Source organism: Pelophylax lessonae, assembly GCF_965119305.1.
Source record: "Pelophylax lessonae genome assembly, chromosome: 4".
NCBI lineage: Eukaryota > Metazoa > Chordata > Amphibia > Anura > Ranidae > Pelophylax > Pelophylax lessonae.
Window position 1 is genome coordinate 371607082 of NC_138771.1, and position 13017 is coordinate 371620098.

General features: G+C 39.2%; 1 protein-coding gene across 1 annotated transcript in view; it reads left to right on the forward strand.

The window, feature by feature from the left end:
* The window catches only part of LOC309552665 (teneurin-2-like), a gene marked incomplete at its 3' end in the record, with an annotated part of 2116672 nt that overhangs the window by 1649686 nt on the left and 453969 nt on the right, over positions 1–13017 (forward strand). The gene's annotated exons all lie outside the window — the stretch shown is intronic.

The window sequence follows — 13017 nt, forward strand, 5'->3', positions numbered from 1 at the left end:
CTGACACCTGCTTTATTCTATTCCTATTATGTGGAGCAGCTATATGACCAGTAGTGTCTTTGTGGGACCAGTGGTCTGGCAGAGAGGAAGCTCATGTCTCCCATCTAGAAATTGTGATGGTTTTGTTATTTATCATTTTCAGAATGCAGAGTGTACAGTAGGTTGAACTAGGTCCAATAATATATGCATTTGGTAATAAAAGGTAATTGACTAAAATAAAGGAGTTGTAAAGGCAGAAGGTTTTTTTTATCTTAATGCATTCTATGCATTAAGATAAAAAGCCTTCTGTGTGTAGCAGCCACCCCAGCACCCCTCAATACTTACCTGAGCTCCATCTCTATCCAGCGATGTCCACGAGGCCCTCGGCCATCCAGAACTCTCCCTCCTGATTGGCTGAGACACAGCAATGGAGTCACTCGACAGGAGGGAGGGGCCAGGAGCTGCGAAGAGGGACCCGAGAAGAGGAGGATCCGGGCTGCCCTGTGCAAAACTATTGCACAGAGGAGGTAAGTATAACATGTTTGTTAATAAAACACTTCACTTAAGTAAACAATCCCCTCAGTCTAGGAGAAAAGAAAATGTAAGTGAAAAATCTAGTAGTCTATATAGCAACCAATTAAAAGTAAGCAGATGTGACAGTAGTAAACTGAACTCTAATTGGTTATTTTGGCCTATTGCACTGTGCAAATCATTACTGCTCTTTACCTGAATAAACTTGACATAACTACTTTTGCTTGTAGCTTGGCAACGTTTTGAACTTCAATATACATGCTTATGATTTATAAAATAAAAAAGTGTATATTTCATGTGCTTAATCATAATTTTGTCAAGTTGTCCTTTAAATAGCACCTGCTGAAAGAGAAACAATGGGACTGCACTGCTGACCTATTCTTTAGAAATGCTGGTTGCATTGCTGTATGTTGGCTCCATTTCATGCTGATGCTTAAGATTCAATGATTTCTGATTCACTAACCCAGAGTAACAAGTATTTCTGATGACCATACTATGCTTGTTCCAAATCTGTGATTCAAAAGCATTGAATTCAGACATAGCCAAATAAATGGTATTTTTTGAAAGAGGTCAGCAATTTCAATTCTCCTAATTTTATTATAACAAGTGTAATCATGAGTAATCATGAGGGAAGTGTAAAAAGGATTAAACTTTCTCACTGCCCTCAAGTGTTACTACACTAGACCTGCTGTATCATTAATAAAGGTAATAAATAAAGCAGTCAGAGCAAATTAACTCAATATATAGGACCCTATCATTAGTTTGCTTTCAAAAGATCAGCTACTAGGAGCACAGAATCTAAAAAAAATGAATCAGTGTTACAATGTACATCAAATAAACCACTGGAAATGTAATTTATACCTCATTATACAAATATTCCAATGTGGTTATTGTAAACTATCGTTCATGGATAGCAAATTAATCCCTGCTTCATTTTCTATATTAAACTGAACTCAGTGGTCAATATATGTCCACATGATTGAATCGAAACTCATCAGATTGAAAGACCTCCATCTCTAGGTCTATATACACATTGAAGCATTATATCCACAGCCTGACTATTAACAAACAACATTATCCCAGTCTTTTTTAGCCAGCTTACTGGGAAATATACAGAAAATCTTCAATAATAGTAGAAAGCACTCATAGTGCAGTATTATTTTTTTTTAAGAATTTAAACCATCTTGTATGAAACTCACAAGAGCTAAAGAGCTCTTGGCAAGTCTTCAGCTGATAAAATACATCAAGCCAAGTAGTGATGCAATTGCATAGCCCATTGGTATCAGCATTGGACTATTCAGATTGGTTACCGTAAATGGAGTAACTCTGGTTATATTGTTCTGTATATAGAAGTTTTCTATTTATTTAATTTAATTTATTACTTTCTCTTGGTTGAGCTGAATGGGCGTCATTTTTTAATCTGACTAACTATGTAACTATACAGTATACTGTATGGTGCCATGTGAAGCCCCTCTTTATGTGAGCTTCCCACTGGGAGGTTTTATTTCAAGTTTATAAAATAAATTATACTGCACTATGAAAAGTATACTGTATAAACATAGTAATCTGTACATACAGTATAACCATGTGTTATAAAAAAATGTCTAAAGTTACTAGATTATTCTTTAATAGGAACAATAAATTATGTTTGTTAGCTTCAGTGTTTTGCACAGTTATATAATGGTATACATTGCTAATTTATCATGAACTCATGGACAAAATGTGAAAATACCATTTGGCAAATAATGTGATAGCTTAAGTTGTTACTATATATGTTGGCAAGAACTTTATCAAATTAAATTAGGGATGAAACTAACTTCAGTTAAAGCAAAATTTACTATGCCAGCATTTTCTTTCTTATACATTTGCATAGGTACCTATTTCTAAGCAATGGACTTCTTATACTTTTTTTTTTCTTCATATATACTGTCATGACTATGCTATGCAGGTTCCACTATAGAAAGGCAACACCCCTTCCAAATCACAGGGGTAATTACTTTAGAACATCCTTATCTGCAAGTTGCTTGCTCTCTGGACTACTTTTATTGCTACAAATCCACATATTAACTCTGGTGGGCAGTGTATGGTGTCCAGTCTTACTACATGGCTAGAGTGGTCTGAACCCCAAATAATTATCCCCAAAAGTACCTTCTAATTCCCACACCTCACTTGACATTATCCAGAAGAGTTTGGCCTCAGAAAACTTTGATGGAAAGGCGTCTAGAAAGCCCTCTGTCTTTTGAGAATCTTCCTGGACAGCTTGATTTGAAGTGAAGTAAAAAATTAGGAGATTTACTGACAGGATCAACAGATAGTATACCTATGGGGGCAGGGGAAAAAACTGCTCTATTAATGCCTGTGACCAACTGCATGAGATGTGCCCTGGACGGCAGATACAACCAGATACAATACTCTGATATTTGGGTTGTGGCCCCTTTAAGGGGGACAGTTGTGGAGACATGGCTTTACTTATGGATTCTCACTCATTCAGGGTGAGGTGTCCTGGGGGAGATTGGATAGAGGGAGGACTGATTTCCAGTCCATGCTAGGGACCAGGAATTTTGGTGGTTTGAAGAGATTTGGGTGGGAAGAATCTCCAAACCCTGACTACCAGGACTCTGGTAAGCACCAAGCAGGAGAGACTTGAAAGCAGCAGAGGGTAGTGTCAGGGTAGTAGAGTGGAGAGAGAGGCTCACCAGCTGTGAGTAAAGCGTGAGCTCTCAGACAAGCTGGGACCCTGCTTGCTGACCCTTCTCATGGGCTGTCTGGCATCCTGGCACTCTTGCCATGGAGGAGCCTTAACCTCAGTGTGGGTCCAAAGGATTGGTGGTGAGCCTGCTGCTGAGTTTGTTGTACCAGGACTTTGGACTATTAACTTGCTTTGGCTGAATAAAGCTATTTTTGTTTATCTGTTTCTCAAATAAATGAACTAATTGCTTTTACCAATGGCTGATTGTCATTCCTGAGCAACCTCAGGTCAATATATATATATATATATATATATATATATATATATATATATATATATATATATATACCATATTTATCGGCATATAACACACACTTTTTCCTACTAAAAATAGAGGGCAAAACACCAGTGCGTGTTATATGCCGATGTATTAAAAAAGAAAAACAGTCCAGGCAGCGCTGAGAGGCAGAGGAGGGGGGGGCGGGCCCGGCCAAGTAGAAGGAAGGATGAGCGGTTGCTGTCATAGGAAATCTCACCTCCTATGATAGACAGCACAGTGGCCCAACGTCGGGACGCGGGACGTGTGACGTCTATCATATGTGACTTCTGATGACAGCGGCCGCTCATCCTCGCTTATCCTCAGTCCAGCCCGCCCCCCTCTGCCTCTCAGCACTGCCTTTTTTTTTTTTAAATACCGGTATATCGCAGCTCTGGGCAATGGCGCTGGCGATGCTTCTGTTGCTGTTGCTTTGCCCTGCATTGATGGACACTGCGCTGGCGAGACTGCATTGATGGACATGGCGCTGGCGAGGCTGCATTGGTGGACATGGCGCTGGCGAGGCTGCATTGGAGGACACTGCACTGGCGAGACTGCATTGATGGACATGGCGCTGGCGAGGCTGCATTGGTGGACACTGCGCCTGCGAGGCTGCATCGGTGGACACTGCGCTGGCGAAGCTGCATTGGTGGACACTGCACTGGCGAGTCTGCATTGGTGGAAACTGCACTGGCGAGGCTGCATTGGTGGACATTGTGCTGGCAAGGTAGCATTTATGAACATTGCGCTGATGAGGCTGCATTCACGGGCACTGGCAAGACTGCATTTGATTTAAAAAAAAAATAATTCTGAGTTCAATGCTGTTTATTTCAAATTTAAGCTTTTTTCCTAAAATTAACCTCCTAAATTTGAGGTGCATGTTATACGTCGGTGCGTGTTATATGCCAATAAATACAGTATTTACACTTGAGAACTAGTCTGTATTCTTTATCAGACCATTATTCAGTTTTTAGTGTTGTGATAGTTCGACTGGCAATTACTCTGCATCACGCCACAACATTTTTTTACCAAAAGTGTGAAAAAGAAAGTGTCCCTTCAATTTTTCAAACATATTACATTAAAATGCCAAGACAGCACAAACACCTCCTAATAGCCCTCTTTTGGAAATTAGATACCCCAAAGTGATTTCATTTATATCACAATCCATTCCTGCACAATATTTCAAGTATGGGAAGATATGCCATGTCAGACATACCCACCTATATTTCATGCTATACATATGTTTGTGTGTGTGTGTGTGTGTGTGTGTGTGTGTGTGGGGGGGGGGGGTGAAATTTATCCCACAATAAAATTAAATCTATGGTTTCAGTATGCACTCTTTCATTTTATAACAAACTCTTGACATTCTAGTATAAGCTTACTTGAAAAATCTCCTTTTAGTTCTGTCTGTCTGCTGACCATATTTTTCCACAACTCCATGGATTCCCTGCATGCTCTGCAGCTTCTCCTCTGCTGTTTATTTTCAAAAGACTACATCTACATTATACCTCCCAACTTTTTGAGATGGGAACAAGAGAAACCTATTAGTAAACATATGTCGGCATAGGACACAAACCTGGACCCCCCCTAATGGTGAATTAAAACAAGTGCTTTTTTTTTTTTTTTACCACTACTACTCCTGTATACTGGCTTTTGAAATTTGCAAATGAAGCAATTTAGAAATTGGATGAAAAATAAAAATTCAAGTTAGACTTACATGTAACTTGTTTTCCCATGGTCTTTCAGGACGGCATCTTGAGAGATGGCTCCTCCCTCTCACCTAAAGGAAACTCCCCATCCACCAGATTTTAAAAAAGAGGCTTCTCCCACCATTCATCAGTTGTAGAAGAGTACCTCCGGCCCATGCTGGAACAAAAAAACAGATATGGTTAATCACAGCAAAATTTATACAATAGGGTGGGCTCCTGCTGTCCTGAAAGACTATTGGAAAACAAGTTAACAGTAAGTCTAACCTGAATTTTTCCTAAACGTCTTTCAGGACAGCACCTTGAGAGGATTATCAAGACTTACTTAGCTTAGGGAGGGACCACAGCTGCCAAAAGGTCCAACCTATAATGTAGTGCAAACAGACATTTGCAGATTTGATCTGGAGTGGCACCAGCTTTCTCTGACCATGTAGTGGCTAGAGCTCTAGTAGAGTAATCTAATCCCTTGCGGGGGAGATAATTTCATCTGGGAGTAAGCCTCTAAAATAGCTGATCTAAGCCATCAGGCAATTGATCCCTTTGATGCCTGGCAACCTTTTTGTTGCCAGAAAAAAGGACAAAAAGAGAATTTGAAGATCTGAATTCCTTAGGTTATGAAAACTTCTTTCCTTATCTCCTAATGGATTAGGACAGAAGGTCGGTAAGACAATTTCTTGGGATCGGTTTTTCATTGATGCTACTTTTGGAAGAAAACCCGGATCCGTTTTGAGAATTATTCTATCCGGATATATGGACAAAAAGGGTTCAATAATTGATAAAGCATGTAGTACACTGATTCTTCTTGAAAAGAGGGGGGGGGGTGTTGGTGTGAACCACCAACCAACCTGCGCTAATGAATGTGATAATTATATTAATAAGGATTCATGTGTTTTGTGAAATTGCTTTCAACCTTGTGAGCTGCAACATAAATGTGGTACATGTGGATAAATGCAAAATATATAAAGGTACGGTGCTCAACAAGAAATTAATCAAATTATGTAAATTATATAAACCACAACGTGCTTAATAGTGAACAGTGAAGTAACATTAAATGTGTCAAACCCCAGTGCTCAATCAATAGGGAGTGATAATAAATCAATTAAATATATCAAGTCTCTAGTGCTCAAAACATCAAACAGATAATCCAAATATCAGCAGCTGATAGGAAATCTTAAACTTGATAGGAGTGTGTATTCCTTTAAGCCTCCACCTTCACTCGTTCACCCAGTGCAAGCAAATCTTACTGCTTACCAGAAATATGGGACCCCTTGATTATAGGGGGTCACATAAGCGTAATCCTTTCAGCATATACTCGGACCAGACCGTATAAATCTCACACCCATATATATCCACATATAAATTGGCACTTGATGTAGAATACACATTCTTAGCAGGAAGAGTGTGTAGCCAAACCGTGGTTTTAATTAGGACCGTGACAAAAGTGGAGAAAGAAAGAGGCTCTCATGGTGCAGTACCTCATATTAAATCATTTAATAGATTTAGAAATGCACTTACTACATCCAGATAAAAGAAAAGCCTTTAGCTGTAGGAATCATGGTGACAAGGGATGGGAACGCCACTTCCGCATTCCACCTGCATTCCACCTTGACCGGAAGTTCCTCTGTGGTTACGATCTCACGTTCCCGACGTACGTTTCATCAGTCCGTGCTGACATCATCAGGGGGTCATGACCCCCCCGGAAGTTTCTCTGTGGTTACGATCTCACGTTCCCGACATACGTTTCATCAGTCCAAGCACTTGAGACTTGATATATTTAATTGATTTATTGTAGGTGAGTAGTCTAAAATTAGGCTACCTATAGCGCTTGCTTTAAAATCCATGAAGTGAAAGGTTTACAATTAAGTGAATAAATTATTCCTGTGATAATTAAAATTAATATTTAGCAGCTGCTATAGTAAAAAGGTCATATGAAGGTAAGTAGTCTAAAAAACAGGCTACCTATAGCGCTTGCTCTAAGTAAATATATAAATATACAAATACAATTATTAAATAACATAGGTAGTGGTAATCCAATAAATTTAAATACAAAGTCTCCAGTGAAAACAATATCCAGTGAAGATTATAAAAAAATATATATGCAAAAATTGTATATGAAATATATAGTTCTTCTGTGTAAAATTTCCTTAAATAAAGTGCAGGTGTCTTGTGCAATAGTGAATCCAAATACCAAGGGTAAGATTCAATCACTCACCAAACGTTGTGGGTCATGTGTGCCTTATAGCACCAAGACCTATCAGACTTGTGTAGCCCTCCAGGCTAAAAACGACCTCTTTGTCTTGCTTCTGGGTGGGTGGAATGATGGGGTTCCCCTCCGTCTCCTCTCCCCTCGCCCCAGTCAAGATATGTAGAATAAAATGAAGCTCCAGATAGTGTATTACCTTTTATAAATTTTATTCCCAACTGGGTAAAAGTATATACATGCAAAAAAACTTCTTAGAACTTCAAGCCAAACAAAACTTCAGGCCAAAAGGAAACAGCAAACTTCACTCAAAAACCGCCAAAAAAAAACATCCAAAAACATTGCAGGGGAATTCGTATAGGTCCTGTTAATGTTGCAGCTTAGTTAGGCTGCTTGTGATCGTATGTATACGGCGCAAGCCGATCAGCGTGGACGCCAGCGAGAGAGCTTCCGGCTTGCGTTCCACCCGTCACATACGTCACTACGCTGTGCATTCCAAGCTGACGCGTTTCTTCACTTCCGGTGACGTCTTCGGAGATAGGAACGCTCAGTCGCTCCCTCTCTTAAATACCGGACGTGACGCCCTTTCATCCCGCCTCTTCCTTTTTCATTCTGGACATGGATAGGGTGTCCCCGCGGTCTATATTTTCACCGCCGCTTCTATTTATAGCTGATTATACTATATTTTATTTGCGAACCAATTCATAATGGGGTATTTTTATCCATGTCCATATTACAATAATATACATGTATATAAAACATTAAAAAACCTTTATTTTTACAATCAAATTTAAAATTGTTTAAAAACATACCCCTATTCTTTATCTCTAAAAAATATATATAATTCTCCAGACAATTTCATATATAATCAATAAATATATCAACATCCTAACCTAATTCATATATATAATGAATATCAGAATTATAAAATTTGAAATCCTAATTTACAAGGAAGGCATTTAATCATCAAATATTTACTTTTTATTCACTGAACCATTGGAATATAAATAAATAAATAAATGAATTACTTTCTATGATTTTAAATGTAATTACTAAAATTCAATATTACTTTTAAATTATTTTCCAAAGTTTATCTTTAATCCTATTGATAAACACAAAAAATATTATTATTAATAACCCCTAAAAATATTAAAATATTAAAATCAAGGATTATCTATGTGCATCTGTATTTAAAAATTATAAGAAATATATAAAATTATATATATTAATATATATGGATAAAAATTAAATAAACAACTGCGCTAAACCAACCAAATAAATGTGAAGCTGCAACTTCAAGTGTGACTGTCACCTTAAAAGAAATAATATATATAAGTTGCGCTATAAAGTGAAATACATATGTGATAATGTAATGATGTAATAGAGTCCAAATAGAGTCCAATATGGGTAAAACAGCACGTCTGACGAAATATTCTGTACAGGTACCGCTTACCAAAGGTGAATAGTATATAGGCCCAAAATACTTCAAAGGATCCACAGGAACCAGATATCAATCGGACTCCGTATATATAGATGGATCTCCTCAGTGTTGGGTATTCATGTGGAATAAATAAGTAAAAAACGCCATAGCGTAAAACCACAATAAATTGAATAAAACACCCCGAGTGATGGGAATATCAGGGAAGTGTTGGAGTGTAGATAGAAGACACACCACCTAAAATCTTGTGAAAATACTCCTTACCAGAGTAATAAAAATTGTGCAGAGAAGAGAAAAAGGACCTCCCCCAGTAGGACTGCAGCTTACCAAAGACAAACCATATAAAGCATATAGGTCCCAATCATGTCACCAAAAAGGGCTGACATATGAATGCCCTTACCAGCTCCAGAAATTGAAAGGCAGAAAAGATCCAAATCCGACTGAGTACTTCAACTGGTGGCACAGCTCCAGATATATGTCAAAGCAGATCAAACACTTCCAATGGGGACGCTAGTAGAGGCTCGGCATACAGGGGGTATCAGCCATGAATAAAAGAGAGGTAGACCATAGCGTAAAACCCCACAAACAAGTTTATTAAAAGAAAGGGCAAACACTTACAAGCATGAAGATCACAATGGTCAAAAGAGGAAGGTAAATGAGCCGCCGGCCGGACGGCTCCACTCGCCCGTTCCTTCGTGAGACTGTAGCGTATGGGTGAAATCAGCACGCCGTGACCTGACGCGTTTCGTCAGAGATGATGTTCTCAAAGGTACGGGCGGCGTGCTGACGCCACCTATAAATAGCCAATAGGCCCGCAAAATCAATAACCGGAAGTTCCCTTACCGCCATGTTGAGTGTGGTATCCCAGAACCGGAAATGATTGCGCTACCCGGAACCAGAAAATGGGCATCGTGGTATAAAACTAGAATGGTAAACAGCAAAAACTAATAAAACATAGTGCCGTGAACCAAAAAAAGGGACATAACTAAAAACATATAAATCAATCATTGCTGACTCAAATAAGCCATACATAATTTGATCATATACCAATTATATGGGAACTTCCGGTGATGGACTCGTAACCCAAAAGTAAGCAAATATAGCTCTTTAGCGCTGAACAGTGATGCCCTCAAGGTTACACATATAAAATAATAAGAAACCAGATGGACATCTCCCCACGATGTGGGTATATATTCTATACCGTTAAATTACATAATCATAATATAAATGACACATTATGTAATATCCAGGCATGAACCAAATCTATATCTAGATCATGCATAGATATAATAAAATATAATAAAAAAGGGGGGGGGAGGGGAAGGGGGGGAGGAATAGGCCAAATAATTAAATTTAAAACAAAAATAATGAATGAGAACCTCAATCAGAAACACACCTAAGAGTTATCAATGAACGCATTAATCTCTGTATCTACGTTTAACCCAAAGGGTGTGTAACTTTTAACCTTGTAAATCCAGGACATCTCAAGGCGAGAGATGCCTCTAGTCAACGGTTCCCCCCTCCAATGGGGTGTAAATTTGTCTATTCCCAAAAACACAGTATTTTTCGGATTGCTGTTGTGGACCTGTGCGTAGTGTTTAGAAACTGAATGTTTCGGAAAGGCCTTCCGAATATTGGCCACATGTTCATTTAGTCTAACATTCAGTGGACGCTTGGTCCTACCAATGTATTGGTAGCCACAAGGGCACTGAAGCATATAGACTACTCCCTTGGTGGCACAAGATATAAACGGTTCTATATCATGTGTTTTACCAGTGCTATGGGAGATGAAGTTTTTGATATTACGCTTTTTAATTACACTGTTTTTTGACTTTAAAATGCTGCTTTACCATGGATATATTCGAATATAGAGCCTCAAAGGTGGTCAACACCGATGGGGTATTCGAAGTATTCACAGCAGTTGCTACTGATATGAGTGGTCTCTTCATGAGGTTAAGAAACCTAATGGTATCTGAAGTACACACTCAGTGGGACATAGCTTTCCTAGATACCTACGTGAAGAACCTTATGGTCCCAAGAAGTCTGAGGTGGGAGGTCAGCCCTCAATCAGATGAGGTGGACTTAGAACAATGGTATAGGTATTTTAATGAAGCAGGGGTCAGTTTTCTCAAATTCCTCTCAGCCCGGAAAAATGCAAAATTGTCCAGGCTTGGTGAGGAAATAAAACTTGTTAAGGAGAAACTGGTTCCCCACATGACTAGTGAAATCTATAAGTCTTCTTCTGCAGATCTTTTAAAGCTTCTTGAAAAGGAAGAAAGAGAACAAAAACTTAAAAAAAGAAAAAAGGTCAACCGAGATCTGCAGGACTATCATTCGAGTGGTGTTTTCGAATGGCAGAAAAAATTGATGGGTGCCTCAGAATCCCATGAGGAGGAGATGGAGATTCCATCTAACTCTCCTAGAGTTGCTTTTAGTGGCCCACCTCCACCTACGAATAATGGCCCCAAAACATCGAAGAAGGGTTCCCGGCCCAAGGGTCGACACCCTTCTTTTAAATCGCCTCATAGGGGCCCAAATGCAAAAACTATAGCCAATCAACCCAAATCTAACAACAATCCCTCAGGACAGGGACCACAGGGTGAGTGGCAACAAGGTAGGGACCGCAATCCTTATGGAGGATATGGTCACTCAAACTATCCCCATACTCCACAATGGAGAAGGGGTCCAGATAATTATGGAGATTCAGGCTATTATCAGCCTTACCCTCATGGTCCCGAGTCGGACTATTACCGTCCTCCTTACCAGAGACAGTATTATAGTCCCCTCAGATCCCACCCTCATTGGTATGATCCAATTTACAACCGTCCACCAGGACTTGAAAGGGAACCTCAGGGATCAAGGAGAGATATGCCTACCACCAGACTAGATAAACAGCAATATAATGTTCCAGTCAACAATCGGTTCTATCCCCTTAAGGATAATGAAGCCCCTAGTGGGGGAGCAGTATCTTTACAACAAATAACCCCGCGCCCTGAGAGGGATGTGGCTCTGAATAATTCGAGCTCAGACGCATCCATTGGGCAAAGCTATCCAGGTTGGGGTTTTCCCAAGGCCACACAAGGCACCAAAAGGCCAGCCGACCCACAAGAGGATGTAGAGGAGGCAGGTGCAGCAAGTCAAAAAAAGTCAAAAACGTAGAGGGTGCAGGTATTTTTAACCTTAGTAAAGTGACACTTAGTAGTGCTGAAATACAAATTTTGGATAAGGGTCTTAAATTTGCACCTCCTCAATGTTTGAACAAATTTCAAACGTTTATGGATGTCCATAAATTTGTACGAAAAATGAGTGTCAAGAGACATATTATGAATAATCCGATCAGTCAACAATGCATGGAACCAAGTCAGTATCAACACTAAGGATTATCTAATGCATCGGTTTTCAACCCCCCAGGATCTTTGGCACCATCATTAAAGGTGTTTAGGGATGTGGTCCTTAGGGATCTAGACCGGCTCCAAGTACATAAAACCTCTTTACCCACCGACCTACAGACAGGATTGGATTCATTATGTAATAATAAAAACTTAGTGATCAGGCCGGCAGATAAGGGTGGAGGTATAGCCGTCCTAGATAGGGACGACTATATGGCAGAAGTACATAGACTGTTGAGTGATGACAAAACTTATGTTCCATTGCCTTCAGACCCTAAGTTTAACCACTTAAGCCCCGGAGGATTTGGCTGCTAAAGGACCAGGGGTTTTTTTGCGATTTTTTACTGCGTGACTTTAACGGACAATTGCGCGGTCGTGCGACGCTGTACCTAAACAAATTTGACGTCCTTTTTTTCCCACAAACAGAGCTTTCTTTTGGTGGTATTTGATCACCTGTGCGATTTTTTGATCACGCGCTATAAACAAAAAAAGAGCGTAAATTTTGCAAAAATAACAATATTTTTCACATTTTTTTATATGAAATTCCCCAAAAAAAAAGTAAAAATCAAAATTTTTTAACATTTTTCGGCCAATTTGTTTTATGCTACCTATGTTTGGTAAAAAAAATCGCAAAAAGCGTATTTTGATTGGTTTGCGCAAAAGTTATCGCGTTTACTAACAAAGAGAAAGATTTTTGTCATTTTTGGTGTTTTTTTTTTTAACGCGTAATGGCGGCGATCTGCGGTTTTTTTTTCGGTACTGCGACATT